Consider the following 18540-nt stretch of genomic DNA (forward strand, 5'->3'; position numbering starts at 1 on the left):
GAGAAATTTAGAAATCGCTGACTTTATCACCATTTTCCTCAGCAGGATTCTCAGGTAGACATTTCCAGTCAGTGTTTAGAGGTTAAAACTCTAGTGTACATGCCACGCATTAAAAGGTACTTTGGAGTAATCACAGGAATGACAGTGCAGGGAATCACTATGGTCCTTTAAAATTTTCAGATAAACAAACATAGACATTTGGAATACACTCCATGGATAATCACTGTTAGAGATGTGGGAATAAAGAGAGAAGAACACAATAAAATTCCCTTAAGAGATCAAGGTAAATGGGAAATGGGGGATGTACAATCCCTAAAGAGAAGAAAAACCCGAGTGAAGAACGGAGTCTCTAAAGACTTAAGACAGGTCATGCTTTAAGGAGTAAACACAATCCCTTCATTTCCTTCCCTATGTCGAGGTCTGTTCTCCCAAGACACTCAGAAGCATCTTCCTTGCTTGTAGCCAAAAGCATTATGTCATTAAACTCATATTAAGACTTCTGGCTTTAGGGTGAGGGATTTAGCTCAGCGGTATAAACGCCTGCCTTGTAAGCTGGCACTTGTGAGTTCGATCCCCGGTAAGGATGAAAAGGAAAAAATACAAAAACAAAACAAAAAAACCTTCTGGCTTCGTGTGCAGTAGAAAATGTGACAGGAAATGATTTTTATTTTTCTTCAAGACTGATTTTTTTATAGGAGAAATACTTCTCATTATTAATTATTGCCATCATTTCAGGAAGATTTCCAGGAAATAAGAACAATTAGTCTATGCCATGTCCTCCTGAAATTGAAGCAAACAAAGCCTGAAAAACTGATTTGTCCTTTGCATGCCACAAGGGTAAAAAATAATAAGGAAAGATTAAAATTTCCTCTCTTAAGGAAGGTAAGTTTTGAAATCTAGTGTTATTAATGCTTTGCATTAATAACAGAAATTACTAGCACTTTCCTTCAGAAATTACTAGCACTTATAGTTAGAAGCATATAAATTGATGTGCTGACATAAAGATTATAAAATGATCTGGACAAAGAGTATGATTAACATATCCGCTGTTTGCGGTAGTCACCCTTGTTGTGTGTACTCCGTATGCATATGCACATAGCAAAAGGAGAACTTAGATCTTCTCATCTAATTGTAATTATGCAAGGTTACACTGTTAACTACTGTAAACATTTTGCAAAATACATCTCCAAAGCTTAATTATCTTGTATAACTGAGTAACTTGAGTCTTTGGTCAATCTCACCAGATCTTTTCCTCCACTAGCCAATGGCATCATCCTATTATTTGTTTATGTAAATGTAGCTATGTTATATTTTTACATTTAGGTAAGAGTCAGAATTATTTCTGCCTGTGTCTTGTTTATTATGCTTAGCATTCTAAGGTCATACTTTGAGATAAAGTCCAGGTTCTTAAATATATAATTTTTTGATTATCCACAACCTAAGACTCAAGCGAAACTAGTAGAAGAATGTATTTGAGGGTAACAAAGAGACTTCAGAGGATTAGTGGATATGGGGTATTTTTATGAGTAATTTTTTTGTTAATAACTGTACCTGTCATTTTTCAAGAAGTTTCCCTGTGACAGGGGGCAGTAACTATATGATTTCTAGAGTCTGTTTCTTTTGTTTTAGAGTAGAAACTGTTCATGATTCCAACCTCATCAGAACCTAACTGGTTTTAAAGGTCAACATGAAGAGGAAAAGCCTCTGCCTCCAGTTCTTTTGGGTAAAGGAAGGTTCCAAGCAAGGAAAGAAATGATAATATGAGAGGGAGACAATTATATACTTATATGACCTAGCACTTTTCTCCCTGTTTGCTTGATTTCACTGGCAATCATGTTTCCTTGTAGCAGTGCTGGCCTCAGCTCCCTGGCTAAGTTGGTAATGCTCTTCACTATGATTAGATGTTTAGGCTCTAAGAAGAAGGCAGTGTTGCTCCTATCATGGCGATATTAAAGGTGAATCCTTTATAGGTAGGTTGTTATTTCCAGACATTCCTCACATATCTTTGGACAAGTTAGGAGATGTCTCATGGAACCTGCTTTTTCTCTGCCCACAGGCTGTCTCAGAGAAGAATGGCACCTGAAAATGACTCTTTGGTGAATGAATTTGTCCTGATGGGATTGGCAGACAAGCCTGATCTCCAACTAAGGGAGTTAGGGGCCCCTTCTTCCTGTTCATAGTGATGTACATGGTAACTGTGATGGGGAATTTGGGTTTGGTAACTCTAATTGGGCTGAACTCACATCTACACACACCCAGTGTACTTTTTCCTCTTCAACTTGTCATTTATTGATCTCTGTTATTCTTTTGTGTTTACACCCAAAATGTTAATGAACTTCACATCTCTTACAGAGGGTGCGTGGCCCAGCTGTACTTTTTCAGTTTTTTTATCATTTCTGAATGTTACATTGTGACCTCAATGGCCTATGGCTGCTATGCGGCCATCTGTAACTCACTTCTGTATAACACGACCATGTCCTCCAGAGTGTGTGTCAGCCTTATGCTTGGCTCCTACCTGATGGCGTTTTCTGGTGCCATGACCCACAAGGGATGCATGCTGAGGCTGACCTTCTGTGATGCAAACACCATCAACCACTTTTTCTGTGACATTTTCCCTCTGCTTGAGCTCTCCTGCACCAGCACCTACATCAATGAATTAGAGGTTTTCATTGTGGTGGGGATCAACATCATTGTGCCCAGTACCACCATCTTCATCTCTTACATTTTCATCCTCTGTAACATTTTTCAGCTAAGCTCCATGGGGGGCAGGTCCAAAGCCTTCAGCACCTACAGCTCCCACATAGTTGCAGTTTCTCTGTTCTTTAGATCATGTGCACACATGTATCTCAAACCATCCTCTGCTGGGTCTATGGATGAGAGAAAAAACTCTTCGGTTTTCTACACTATTATGGTTCCTATGAGGAATCCTTTAATCTATAGTTTAAGGAATAAAGATGTTAAACTTGCCCTGACAAAAACCTTGAGGAAGGGAAACTTTTTTTAATTTTTTTTTTTTTTTTTTTTTTTTTTTTTTTTTTTTTTTGGTCTTTTTCTTTTTTGTAGGTACCGGAGATTGAACTCACTACTGCCTGCTTGGAAGGCAGGCGCTTATGCCGCTGAGGTAAATCCCCAGCCCTAAAACTTTTGATCAAATTCAATATGTCTGTGAAATTGTGAAGAGATTATCCTTATTTAAAGTAATTCAGTGGCAGTTTCTTATGTTTCTTTTTTATCTAAAGGAGGAAATTTGAACCTTGCTTTAGTTTTTAAATTTTTGCAGCAGTTTTTATTTCTTCTCTTGCCAGATCCACAATTTCTCCTCTACCAACTTTACTGTTTACAAATCAACTTTGGAAAAGAATTTTCTTATTTTTCTTTTTTCATTGTCACTATGATCTTTTCCTCAAAAATAATGGATGTTTCTTCATATGAATTAATAAAGGAAATCTTGGTGGACATTGCATCATTGACTCAGCACCGTTCCTATGGAACTTTACAACAAAACATGAACTAGGTGATTTGTCTCCACTCTGTGCTTCCCGTCCTCCACTGGGCAATGTGTGTTTTCCTAAGGGTGATGCTCACAGACACAGACATAACTGCAAAATCTATCCAATACATCCTGCATAATCTATCCAATGCTGCCCACATTACAGCTATTAACACAGAAAGGCTTTTACTCAAAGAGAATATGTATATATCCCATAGAGTTGAAATCGCCAATACTAGTCTATCAGCACATGACTTTTTTATAGGTGAGATTCCTACGTTGAAGGAGGTCAATAAAGTACTCAGCAGCGCTATAGCTCTTTAAAGAAAAAGCCGCGACTAGACCATTAGTCCTCCAATGTCAGGCCTACCACTTTTTCTGGAATATTTTCATTTCACGTCCTCAGACTATTTAATTAAATATGAAATATAAGAAAGTGACTCTGCTTTGAAAGTTGATGCTATTCTAGGAGAATTCACAAAATTGTCTAAGGGTTACTGTTACATTATTATTATTGTTGTTGTTGTTGATCATGATAATAATGTGATAGATCTTTTTGTTGGGAAAGAGAATACCTTTCAGCTGAGAGGCGAGTGCCTCAAATTTGAAACAGAGTTGTCTGGGAAAAAGTTCGAATTGACTTTCAAGGAATTTTAATTGAGAGGTTACTGACTTGAAAGAGAACAGAACTCAGACTGGTTTTTTAAAGAAAGGACAATTAAAAAGATATTTCTGTGTGGAGAATGCCAATGAAAATTTCAACAGCATTTTACTCTGAGTGTGTTTTGTAGAGTGCTGTAATTTATAAAGCCATCTATAAAGTTTTGATAAATCTTTTGAATACAAGAGTAAACGAGTAGGAAGACGGAGGCTATTATCTCTCTTTTGTGGAAGAAACTAGCAATATGAAGGTCATAATTTTTTTTCTGTCTCTGATACAGGTTTGTGTTATTTTGTTTTAAAGAAAGTTCATCTTAGAGGGCAGGAGGATCAGGGAATAATTAAATCACATCTGGCTTTCATATGTTATTTCCATATGGAGTTTAAGTCTTTAAGCAGAGTGGTAGATGATTTTCCTTGTGAGCAAACAACAAAAAAGTGACTACTCTAAAATTCTTAGCCTGATGTCACAAGTGACAATTTAAATATTTTCCCAAGGAACTGTAAAAATGCATGCCATTTTCTGCTTTTTCTGTTTTCTATTTTATATTTGGGTATTTTTGTTTTCAGAATACATGCTTTTATTGACTTGTTTGTATGTAGACAGCTAAATTCTTATTTTAAGAAAGTTACAATTTCTTCCCTGAACACTCAAATATCAACACTGTGACATTGTGACTGTTTTCAGAAAATTCTTTTTATATATAACAGGTGAAATTGTTTTGTTAATAAAAGTTTTTCAATTAATTAAGATTAGCTCGAGTGTCAGTTGGTTCCTTTGCAGGCATCGCAGAGCTGGGCTATTCCTTGTGCATTTCGTTACTACTCATGTGATCAGGTCTGCACCAAACAGGAATCCTGATCTTTCATCTGAAGAATGTCAAAATACAAAGAATGTCTATTTTTTTTATAAAAGGTAGGTTTCTTTTAAAATTAAGTCATTTTAAATGCACTTTTTAAAAAGTTGAAGGCAGGAGAGCTTTAAAAAAATGGCTGATTAGCCACTAAGCTAAGCTCTAGTTATCTATTTGGATATCTTCAAAAGGAGGCTAAGTCTGGCTGTTTACATAAACTACATAGAATTACCCACAGGTTTTGGTTGTTATTATTTATTAGGTGAATTGCACTAAAGAAATAATGGAGAACATATAAAAGATTTGGGGTTGTCATAGCTGAGAGTTAAATTGGAAGTTATGGGATTTGCCTGAATTTTCTCTGAAAGATTATTTTTATGTTAATGTCATAGCTTGTAATTTTGAGGGAAAAAAGATCCTCTTAGTAAAGATCTGAAAAGGTTCTGGGATACTCTAGTTGTAGTTCTGTATGATGGTTACACGCTGCTTCACATCACTAATACCAGGAAAATTCAGGTGAAAATCATGGTGAAACATTACCACACACCTGCTGGCATGGTCATAATAAAAAAGACAGAGACATTTTTAGCAAGGGTATAAAGGAAAGGAGCTTTGTATTCTCTTGGTTGAAAATATAGGTTATTGCAACCATTAAAAAAAAACTCATAAAGTTAACTAAATTCAAGTTCAGATTAACACTTGACCCAGAATCCTACCTTCTTCCACAGACAAAGATGTTAATTCCTCTGAGGTGGCCGCCCTCTCATATTCACCACAGCGTTAGTCACAGTAAGATATGTAGCAGGTTAAGGGTCCTTTGGCAAGTGAATGGATAAAGCAGTGTGGTGATATATATGTACACACTGGAATATTTTTAGCCTTTCAAAGAAACTCGTATGCTTGTGACAACATATGAGCTAAATCTGGAGGAAAATATATGAAGGGTAATAAGCATGGTACAGAAAGGGAAGTAATTCATAATCTCATTTATATATAGAATCTTCAAATAGTTAAACACACAGACAGCATATAATGATAATTTTGGTGGTGATGAAGGTAATTGAAGGGAAATGTAGATTTAAATGTAGATGCAGGGTTCAAGCTTGTGGTTATGTTTAGGTTGACTAATTTGATGGCTGTCATGTATATTTTCTATGCATTAAATCTAGGATGTCCCCAAGATGCTCATGTGTAGAGGGAATTGGTTTCTGGAAGGTGATTGGCTCATGCAGGTGCTATGCTCGCTAATGAATTAATCCACTCATGAAACGAAGCCTGATGTGGTGTCAGGAAGGAGGTGCCCCTAGATGGAAGACATGAAAGAGAAGGTCACTTGGAGGGTGACCTGGAAGGACTCTGCATGTTTCTCTAGGGCTCTTCCCTCACTGTCTACTCTCTGGCTGCTGTGCTGTAAAAAGTTTTCCCACTTCAGACATTTCTGAATCACTGAAAATGTAAAACTAAATCATTCCACCTTTAAATTGTGAGTGTTGGGTATTTTGATTCCATGATGAGGAAGTGGCTAACTCATTAATATTAGTTTTATGCTTAATAATTTTTCAAAACAATCACTGGAAAAGACAATTTAGATGCTTTCCCATATGTATAAAAAGTAATTGTTTGAAGAGAATAATACATTAATTTCCTTTACTGTGGTAATTAGTTCACTATGTCTATGTTTATCAAAGATTTATAAAATATACGTATATTCATATATATATGTATGAAAAGAGAATCCTCCTTTTAAAATATGAATTGTAATATTCACATGGACAGATATTCATAAATGCTATAGAAATTATGTAACAGTAAGTTGAAAAGAAGAGATCTTAGTATAGATTTTATTGAAACAAATCAAAATTACAGGTGCCTTTTTACTTAAAAAAAAGGTTTCTCATAGTCATTTCTTAATTTCAGCCTATTCAGCAACTCAGCTTTGATTTAGAAGTGTAGGTAATATTTTAATATGTGCTATTAAGGCCAATCAGTATCCAAATTTAAAATCTTCTAATAAAGATAGGCTTTCCTGAGTTACACAGGTGTATCACAATGAAGAGCTTCCTGAGCAGAAAACCTGAAAGAAAATCAACTCCACTAGTATTCTCTTCCTTCTCTTGTGGTGAAGTCTCCCATTATGAGCATAAAGGAGATCTGTGTCATGAATTGGGAATGAATCAGTGCATGTATTGAGTTCATGAATTTATGATTCTCATCACTGCATGTTCTCATATTAAAACAAGAATATGATATTGAAACACTAGTTCACTAGCCAAATTCTCAATAAAATGTTTCGTAGTCAACCACACTGAATTTGTATTTTGAGGTCCAGCCTTAGAGCAGTTCCAGTCTAGCCCCACTGTCTCTGGGAAGCAAACAAAAGGAGAGAATAATGTTGGTGTCAGGATTAGTTACATATCAGAAATACAAAGATAAAATACACACGGTTCCTAATTCATCAGAAGGTGATATTTAGAGCAGACATCTGGAGAAGCATCTGTGGGGACAGATGTTATGGGTAACTTGCATGTCTGAAAAGAGTAAAGGCTTATGGTGAATGGGAGCATGCAGGGGAGAGGTCCACTGCGGTGGGGACAGGGACAGAGCACTGTCAAGATGTGAATGCCTGCCGACTTCTGGGACCCGAGCTTCTTCTCTAAGTTAAATGGAGTGTAGAAGATTGAAAACAAACTCAGAGAGTTTAAAAAGATGATCCCTGACCTTCCTGGCCTTGGCAGTAAACTGTAGGTGGCTACAGATGAAGCCAAAATTTAGTCCTAAAGGCTGTAAAGTTATGCAAAGTTATGTTAGAGAAGAAGTATACAGGTAACTGTGATATTTTTACTGCAAATGTTTTGCATGTTTTTCCTGAACAAAAGAAATGCTACACATTTCAGTGGATTGAAAATAAAAGAAAAATGTAGTTTAAATCTTAATGACAAATGACACCCACAAAAGTAGTGTCCAGTATATCCTCTCATGGAACAAAAAAAGGGAGAGAGAACAGAGAGAAATGAGAAAAGGACATTGATAAGCCAGTTATAGAAAAACAATTAAAAAGATTTACAAATTTATGACAAGATCCCTCAGCTGTGTAGTAGACAGGAAAATGCAATTAAAGGAGCAGCAATGCATAGCACTAGCAGACTGTCACACTTATAAAGCACTACCATGATTACTGGTGCGTGTGGTGGGAGAGATGAAGATGATTTCGCAAAACTGCCTGTGGTTACAGTTTTTTTAGAAACTACATGATAGTAAATGAAAAATGACATGGAAATAAACTGTCATATCAAGATGTTTATTTAGTAATGATAATTTTGGTATTGCTTTTGGTGATTAAAAACCTGAAAAATAGTTATTCCATTGATGTGGAATGCTTGCATATGTTATGATATATCCATAAATCAGGATATAGGAGATATCTCAATAAAGTGCTTTTAACTAACAACAGAAAGAGAAAAAATGTGTACTTTGGGTATCAAGTGTGAAGACTCAAATGAGCTTGATTATATGAGTAACTAGGAAACTATGGGCATGTGCATGCTAAAATATACACGTGAATACTGGGGAGAGATGGGATTGTAGAGCTGATTAAGAAAAGGAAATACTATTGAAAAAGGTAAAAGGCAGAAATTTGTGATCAACTGTGTAAAGCCCAATGTAGCACATAATGATAGATGTTAAAACATAAAATTGCATATGTGTGAGGATATATATATAAATCTGTAACATTTTAAAATATATCATATACATTACCTATGTTAACAACTGTGTGCAAATCAAAGAAGCACATTGAGAGAGAAGAACATAGAGTAAGTTTTCTATTTCATGCACCCTGGAGGATGGGTGGTTTCCGAGCTGAAATCTGAATATAGTATCATCTCTACAAATACCAGTGTAAAAAATCTTCATTTCTGTATAAACATTTGTTTAAAATCCATTTTGCCTAAAATATTTTAATGGTGGAGATTTCTGACTAAGATTCAGAATTAATTCCCAAAGTACTTGATGCTTAGGATAAAATGATCTACAAAATGCCACTTGCTATTAATTGAGAGGAAAGAATGTTCCTTGGGCTTTGTTTCTGTAGTTTAATTATCATAGCTGGGAAACTCTTAATTAAAACTCATGGTCTTTAAGTCTCAGAGCAACTCAAAGGCTGATTTATGAGTGAAGTGAGCTGTTCCTCACACAAAGAGGAGGGGGCTTCGGTTCAGAATTATTAAGTCCCGAAGCCGCAGAGTTATTTCTCTTTGGGGAAAAGTAGTGCAGATACCACAAGAACAGTTCAGAAGCCTCTGGAATAAGAAGGGTGAGCACTGAGTCTTCAGGTGTTTATGTCCTGTGACCTTTTCTGATTTTCTCAACCCCCGAGTTGCAGATAATAACAAGGTTTGTGTGGGAAGAAAGTAGAAGTAAGAAGCACCACTGAGAGGACAGAATTTTCAGGGCCTTCAATCTTTCTGCCCTGTAGCAAGTTTTCTATAAAGGACACACAGATTCCCTGAGTGGCTAACTTACTGTCTTGCTGTGCGTCTTTGGGAGTAAAGGAACATCGTTTCTGTTTCCTGAAGTCTGCAGTGGACATAGTGCTCATGGCGTGCGGCCTGCATAGCACCCAATTTCCAGCTCAGGGAAGCCAGAGTGTAGTGAGTAAAAATTAACGCAAAGAAACTGGAGGACAGGTTAGCCACAGCTGAAGCAAAGAAGCATCTGCTCCACTTCCTCTCTTTACACATCACCCTCTGATGGTTACGCTGTGCTTCTCACTCCCATGCATCTGCTTTCCTCATACAGGCAGAGCCAGATGGAACTTTCTAGAAAATAAACTAAACCTTTGTGGAGTCTCCGGGCTTCTGGGATCCAGAAGGAAATGGGCAGAGCACTGCATGGCAAATTTGGATTCTGCATCAAATATAACTCCACTTTCCTGTGCTCCAGATCCTGCCTGAAGAGAATGGCCATTGGAAACACGACCCTTGTCACTGAGTTTATCCTGGTGGGGTTAACCGAATACTCAGGGACAAAGCCCTCTTTCTTCTTTCTCTTCCTAGTAATCTATATGGTCACTGTGGCAAGAAACCTGGCCTTACTCACTCTGATCAGATGGAATTCCCACCTTCACACTCCCATGTATCACTTCCTCTTCATTTTATCCTTTATTGCACTCCGCTACTCTTCTGTTATTACCCAAAACTACTGGTAAATTTTGTTTTGAAGATAAACAACATTTCCTATGCAGGATGCATGACTCAGCTCTTTTTCTGTGCTTATTTGTCAGTGCATAATGCTATGTGTTGACAGTCATGGCCTATGACTGCTATGTTGCAATCTGCAAGCCCCTGCGATACACAGTGACCATATCCCCTCGAGTCTGCTCCCTGTTGGCTGTGGTTGTGTATGTGGGAGCGTTTGCTGGCGCCTGGGCCCACACAAGGTGCATGCTGAGGTTGACTGTCTGTGAGGCCAACACCATCAGTCACTACATGTGTGACATCCTTCCCTGCTGGAGCTGTCTTGCACTAGCACTCAGGCCAATTAGCTGGTGGTGCTCATTGTCGTAGGCTTTGATGTTGGTGTGCCCAGCCTTATTCTCATTGTCTCTTACACATTCATCCTCCGCAGCATTCTTCGCATCTGTTCTGCTGAAGGAAGGTTTAAAGCCTTTAGCACTTGTAGTTTGCATATAATCGTTGTTTCTGTTTTCTTTGAATCGGGGGCATTTATGTACCTTCATTCTTCTGCAGTCCTGTCTATGGAGCAGGGGCAGGATGTCACACAAGTAATGGTTGGTGACAGTGGCCCTGCAAATCAGGTGAAGCATGCAGCCTGTGTGAGCACTGGCTCCAGCAAAGCTGGAGATAGCCCAGAACAGACCTGCTGGGACATGGTGACCTTATATAGCATGGTGGCCACATAGTGGTCATAGGCCATTGCGATCAACATGTAGCACTCAGAGATGACAAAGAAGAGAAAGAAAAACAACTCAGTTATGCACCTTACAGAGGAGATGTTATTTTTCTTTGAAAAATTTGATCAGCATTTGGGGAGTGAAAGCAGATGAGTAACAGAGATCGATGGAGGAGAGGTTGAAGAGGAAATAGTACATGGGGCTGTGGAGTTGAGAACTGAGAGCAATCTGAGAAATCAGTCCTAAGTTTCCAGCCAGCGTGACAATGTAAATCAGCAGAAACAGGTAAAAGAGGGGTGTCTGGAGCTGCGGGCGATCTGTTAGTCCAGCGAGAAGAAATTCAGTCACCAGGGACTCATTTTCTGACAGCTTCCTCATTGTCAAAAATCTGGGAAGATGGAAGAAATTTTAAACAGATGATTCAGCTGTCTGCTCCAAACTCTCCTTCATAATGAAGGTATTGGGAAAATTTTAAAGAGTGTTTTTCATGGCATCTGCAAATATTACCACTTCCTCCCCATTGATATTTCAATTACCATGTATTCTCTGTAATTATCTAAATACGATAAATATATCCATCTGTCCTTATGAGACAATAAAGAGATAAATATGCTTAGATATAACTAGATCATAAGCTTAGACAGTGCAAATAGTGCTAGCAAATCTCCCTCTCACTATCATTGACCTTCACCTTGTGGTTCCTATTAACGTTTCCATTATTCTGCCAGACACCTCAGTTTCTCTAGATAGCCAGCATTTGAAAATTCCCTTTGGCAGAGCTGCACCACATTCTGTCACTCTGCTTCCTAGAAGGTGGTCCTTGTAGTCTGTACAGTTGCCAGATGCCTGACTGCAAGAAGCCACATACCAAGCTATTGAACTGACAATTATAGGGGACTTCCGTCATTTATGGGTGACCCCGATATTTATGATTAATTGTAGCTCAGTGTGTTTCTACACATTTCTTCTACTCCATCCAACATAGAAAGAGGATGACAAGGTCAAATGTGTTTTCAAAGATCTTTGAATGATAGAATGCAAGATAGTTTATATACTTGTTATATTTGTTGTCAACTTTGAAAAGATTTGTCAAATATATTCTTTTTGACATGTAAACTCTCGACATATCACAGATTTCTCTGTCTTTCTGCCTCTCTCTCTCTCTTTCTCTCTCTCTTTCTTTCTTTTTCTTTGAGAAAGACAGAAAAGCATCTCCTTCCCCTGCTTCTGCTGTGTTCTTTGTCATCTGAGGCTGTCACAGCTCATTGGGACCACATAGACAATGACACCAACACAGCCAGGAAAAGATGAGACAAATGCGGGCCATAGATAAAGGCAGAGTCCCACACCATTGAGTTTCTCATTGTAACATAGTCACTCTGGTTTTTCAGCCTCTTGAAGAGGAGAAAAGGTACTAGACACTCAATTTACTCGCCCTCCTTCTACTGAGTGAAACCGTGCTGGTCCTTTGTGTATGTGTCTCACTTCCACTCTCCTCAAGAGGATGCGACCTCAGAGCTGTCAGAGAGGAGCATATGCAATCACAAAATCTTTCCTGGAAGGGCAAAAGCATCACTGGCGGATCTCACAGTCTGTACGTCCCAGGAGCCTTTCCAAAGCATAGGTCACACTTCTACTGTACACTCACCCGCGGAGGGTGACAGAGAGCCACAGACTTGACATCAAAGTCAAATGTTCTAAAGCGCGTAGCACGTGCTCAGGGCTTCTGAAACTTTTGTACCTGATTAGAAATCCAGGAATAGTTGTTCCCTAGGGCTTTTCCATAGTGATAAACAAGGAAAGAAAAATTGCTGATGTCCGTGTTAGCACTCTGCTTCATGATAGCAGAGACAGTCTTCCCCCCAGGGACTGTACAGTCCCCAGGCATAGAGGGATGAGCCTTCTGCTGCACATATAAAAGTAAGTGTAACTAATGTCATTGACATTACGCCCAATTGTACTTATGGATGAAATCTTTTTCAGACAAATATTGGTTTATTGTCCACTCTATTAATATTTGGAGTCCTTTAAAGATTCTGTGTGTATTCTCAGATACATACAGATATCCTATATATCCTACAAATATCTTTTTTGATTATGATCAGTGTATCAATTAATAAAAATACTGCATACTAATTATTACTAATTTTATGAATATTTAGTTGCCTTGTGTTTTTCAGTTAGCATGTCTTTTACTTTAAAGGAGTACAATAAAATTTATCAGAGAAAGTACTATTTATGAACTATAATTTCAAGAAAATAAGACAGGGGCTGGGGATTTAGCTCAGCGGCATAAGGCCTGCCTTGCAAGCAGGCAGTCATGAGTTCAATCCCTGGTACCGGTAAAAAGGAAAAAGCCAAAAAAAAAAAAAAAAAAAAAAAAAAAAAAAAAAAAAAGACAAACTTCCTTGTTCATATGGACAACTGCTACTACTTATTAGAAGGCATTATTTTTTCTTTAAATTTTTTAAAAAAATCAAACCACTTTATTTACATACATAAAGTTCCTTTTCGCTATGTGTATGCTTTGATAGGTTTTGACAAATGTGAGCACCCCTGAAACCAGGCAAGGCCTGAGAGAGGGAGCAGACCCGCCCTTCTTGAAAGCTTCCCCAATCCTACCAGTTACCTGCAGCTCATCCCAGCAAGGCTGGTCTGCTTTCCATCATCACAGACTAGTTTATAGTTTCTGAAATTTTACAGGCATAGAATTATATGGCCCATAATTTTATTACTTGAAAATGTATTTAGAACTAAAGGAGAGGGGACAGAGACAGAGAGACAGAGGGAGAAAGGAAGGGAGGGAGAGGGAGTGTGTGTGTGTTTACAGAAAGGCAAAAACAGACAGGGAAAGGTAGGGAGAGTGAGAGGCTGACAGGGTTTAAGAAGCTGCTCACACAGTCACAGGGCTGGAACATGCAGGGAGGTTCAATAGGCTGAGGACACAAGAGTCATTGATGTTTCGAGGAAGAATTTACTCATTTCCTAGAAACCTTATTTGTAGTTTTCTGGATATTTAATTTTTAAAAAATATACCACACTCATAGCAACAACAAAGACTTTAACATATCCAAAGAAATGGACTTCATTTTAAATTTTTAACTGCTTATGAACTCACAAGAAGTTAAAAAAAGTGCTGCAGGTTCTCTTGGACTCTTTGCCCTTTTCATTCTATGGAAGTGACAGCTTCCATAGGATGAAAAGATAGCTATAGGATACGAGCATAATCAGGAAAATGACTTTTGTAAGCAATGATAATTACCCGCCAGAACTGATTCATGCTCATCAGTTTCAGTTGAGCAGTGTCTATGTGTGGATGTATGCAGAATGCATGCAACTCGATCCTGCGTAGGTGTCCAAGTAACCATCACAGCAGTCAGGATGCAGAATTTCTCCACTATCATAAGTGAACCTCCTCCTCCTACCTGTCCGAAGTTCTACCAGTCACCTCCCTTTTGTCTCTGTTTTCTGATTTTCACTAATGTGATCCCTATTTCTGTAGTTCCATTATTTTTAGTATGCTGAATAGATTCATACGACACATAACTTCTTAGCTTGTCTTCTTTTGTTTTATGTTTCATGGAGCTTGTTGTCCTTGAGCGTCACTCAAGTTGCACAAGTGGCAACAGTTGGCTCAACTTAGAGATGAGCAGAGCTTCATTTATGAAAATGCAGTTTTTTCCAGCCTTCTGTATTCTTTTTTGTGTCTAAAGAAGAATGATTCATGGGAAGGGTTTAACAGAAGACCACAGGGAAGACTTTTTTTTTTTCAGAATTACATATAAGAGCTTCCTGTTTTATCCTCCAGAAAGAATGTCTATTAACACCAAGATTTCCACAGCTCTCAGGATCTGGCAGAGACAAGCTGAACACAGGCTATGTCCCACCATTAGTTTTCACAAAAGCATATGTGGTAATTATGAGTAATCTTAAACTGGGTCCACTAGCATGGCTATGAGTATAAATGACAGCAGGGATCATTAGGGGAGATGCTTAGCACTTGGCTGCTAATACGCTGCTGCTTGAAATATAAAACAGCAGTGTCTGTTTTGATAAAGGTTTGACCGTTTTGGAAAAAGTTAAACACAAAGCTTTCAACTTCACCTTCCCAGGAATTTTTTTTCCCCTTTATTGTCAATGAACTCACTCCCTGAAGCATAAAGTCATACATCAGTGCCCAATAGTGTTGGTTGTATGTTATTCCTCACCAACACTGCTACTTCCACATCCATTCATTCTTGTTCATTTAGCTTGAGTTAAAATTATTCTTTGAAATGATGCTATAATAATAATGTGTTCAAATTCAGCTGGGCATACTGTCCAAGCCATTGAATCCCAGCTACTCAGGAGGCTTAGGCAGGAAGATCACAATTTGGAGACTAACCTGCACAACTTATTGAGACTCTCTCAGAATGAAAAGATATCCAAATGCACCATCATCATCATCATAATCATAAATTAGATCGATGGCATGCACTATATATGAAAATTTATTTTATAAATGTCACAGGCTTAAAATTCAAAAGTTGAAACTGTAAAACAGTGATGCAAAACTGAAAGCAAATGTCTGCATTCGGTGACTAGCAAAGATTTCATTAATGTAACACAAAAATCTAATATAAATGGAAACTTCAAAATTAATGTTTTCTATTATCTAAGATTATTAAGGTGATTAAAAACAGAAACTAGGAGAGAAGATCTGTAATTCACATTTTGGTTAAAATTTGTATTTAAGATAAATAAAAAAAATCTTAAATTGAGCAATAAGAAAAAAAACTATAAAAAGTAGACAAATAGTGCAAGTCATTTCCCCAAAGACATTACCTAAATGGCACAAATATACAGGAAAAGTGTCCCATGTCATCAGTGAATTAGAAAATAAAAATTAAAATGACAAAAATGTCTACTTCAACATACCACACTGTATACTCCATTATAAGCTACAGCATAGCAAAGAACATACAATTGTAAAAGTCGATTGTAACAAAATGAGCCTGGTTCTGGAAGAACAGCAACAAAATACACAGAGTGATGTAAAAATTGTAAGCACTTTTGAAAACAATTTACCAGATTTTTAAAAATCTAAACATTATGTAACCCAGCCATTCTATCCCTTGCATTTGCTTATGATGGATTAACTGTCAGTTTGAAACAGACAGCTGAACTGAATCTGCCTGGTTCTGGGTGTTGATGTCACATCTGAGAATTGTTGCCAATAGCCTCCAAGAACTGGAGTGGAAGATGGTGCTGTGGATTCTCCTGGAGAAGCTTGTTGAGCTGGTTTTCCTGAATAAACAGCTGTTCTCATCATCAGAGGAGCTTGGAACCTCACTGCCCGTGAAGATGGCTGCGGTCCTCTTCGGGAGAACTCTGATTCTTTTCCTAAGTGTTGCTTCAGTGCAGATCACTCAGCCTTCCGCCACTGATCCTTCAGCCCGCTGGCACAGACTTTCCACCTTCCAGCACTGGCCTTTGTGTCTTCCCAGTGCAGAACCTTGATACAGACTTGCATGAGATATTGTGGGCTCCAGGTCTTCAGCTGGACTCACGCAGAACATTTCTGTGGGATCCAGGCATTTGGACGAATTCTTTGTGTCTCCAGTGTGTGAACCGATCTCCTCAATTCTTCTGCATTTGACTTTCTGGATGAATGTTATAAAATAACCCTATGAATTATGTGTCCTTTATTAAATCTCTTCCTTTGAAAACACTGCATATAACAGTACCAAAGTGAAACAAAAACATATACCCATATAAAGAACTTTATATGAATATTTCCACCAGTTTTATCATTTGATGTTTTAAACAAGCTTTCTAACATCAAATAAAAAATTAAGTCCTTTTATCTGGAGCTAATTTAGGGATATACACAGCACTCCTATAAATGTAAAATACAAATAAATATTTGACTTATGTTTGTACAAATGTATGTTACTATACTACATGAGAGTATGAGAAATCTAATGTGGCATAAATGTAACTCTAATTAAAAATTATTTCACATTAACAGGAATGACTACATTTAATTTTTAATGACTAATGTGGCTATTTTAATCCCTGCCCATAAATAAATCGCTGAGAACTAAAACATTTCTGGCAACTTTGTGAAGGCATCTATAATCCTAATGTGTTATGTTTTCAAGAAAGCTCATGGACAACTTGATACTACTCTGACAATTAAAGATTTCTGACAATTTTGAGATCATTCCATTGGGTAATTTTCTGGATTTTGAAACTCAATTAAACAAACTCATATCTTCAAGAACTGCTCACCTAAATCAAGCAGAACACAAGTTAGTCAACATGACATTGAAGGAACAGAGAGAGACAGATAGAGAGACAGAAAGACATAGAGGTTAAATATGTGTTTCTGTGAGCTTTTGTTTCAAATTGAATTTGATTCAAATTCAAAAGATCATATCTCAGATTACTTTCTATTTCAAGGATCAAAGAGAGTGCTCCCTTCCTCTTGGATGGCAGATTTATTCAAATTGGACCTAATGTAAACCAAATCCTAAGAGAAATAAGTGCTTCCTCCTCTGCCTTATTTATACCCTCTTTCAAACACATCTTACCGAGTATACCTTGAGCTCTTACACTTAACTGTGATAGTATTCACTTGTTACTCTTGAGATCAGCTTTTGAATTGTTCTTTTGTCAATTTTCATTGTGTATTGTGGCTTTTTTTCCTGTTTAAATTCTTTATCTTTTGTGTCTGAATGATTCAGAACAGCAAGGACTGTGTCTGTGAACTGAATCTGTGGTTTTCCCCGGGAGCTCCTCCTTCCTTGGGCTGAGATAAACTCTGTTCCCAAGCTTGGTCTGTGCTCTGCTCCACTTTCCTGTTAGTTTCAGTTTGTTTCCAATACCATAGTGTTCTTCATAAATATGTACAGCTATCATGCTGCAGATAAGAAAATAAGAATCCTTATATAAGGTTCAATTCTTCCAAAGTTTGAGAATTTGAGTTTTTACATTAGATTTTTGCTTGCTTTGTCATTTTGTTGTTGTTACTATGTTTGCAGAGCCAAAATTTTCATTCACCATCGCTATGGTCCTCCCATAACAAAATACCACAGGTGAGAAGGGCTAAACATGAGAAATTTATCCTCTTACATCCTGGACCTGGAAGCCTGTGAACTATGTGACAGCAGCCTTGGTTTCTTCTCAGTGCTTCTCTACTTGACTTCCAGATGGCTAACTTTATGCTTTGTAGTAGGTCTTTCCTCTGTGCATCTGTGTCCTGGTTGTGTATTAGCTCACATTTCCTCTTCTTATAGATCATTAATTGTGCTGGATTAGTGCCCACCCTAACACTGATGATATAATCATCATCTTAAAGACCCAGTTACAGGCATTAGGAAATTAAGGACCTATACATGAGTTCAAAGGAAGCCTATTAAGCTGTAACAGTCACTACTGATCAAACACAGTGAAGGACACAGTGAATCTCCTAGATAGACTGATGCCATTACTGGTGGGAAAGACATAGTGTTTTTTATTACCAAAAAAAGGAAAATCACTGCTGACCATGTGAGAGTCAGATAGTCATTTGATGTTTAGAAATTCTGTTGTATACATAATAAGTGCATTTTCTTAGAAGTATCTAGAAACCATCACATAAC

The 18540-nt window shown here is 37.6% G+C and overlaps 2 pseudogenes; both read left to right on the forward strand.

Moving 5' to 3' along the window:
* The first annotated feature begins 2252 nt into the window (after window positions 1–2252).
* LOC100731208 (olfactory receptor 8B3-like) lies at window positions 2253–3004 on the forward strand (annotated as a pseudogene).
* A 6957-nt stretch (window positions 3005–9961) lies between these two features.
* Window positions 9962–10924, forward strand: LOC134477751 (olfactory receptor 8B8-like; annotated as a pseudogene).
* Window positions 10925–18540: the final 7616 nt, after the last annotated feature.

This window comes from Cavia porcellus, unplaced genomic scaffold (assembly GCF_034190915.1).
Source record: "Cavia porcellus strain 051 isolate PalLab524CR breed Dunkin Hartley unplaced genomic scaffold, mCavPor4.1 scaffold_9, whole genome shotgun sequence".
In the NCBI taxonomy this organism is placed as follows: domain Eukaryota; kingdom Metazoa; phylum Chordata; class Mammalia; order Rodentia; family Caviidae; genus Cavia; species Cavia porcellus.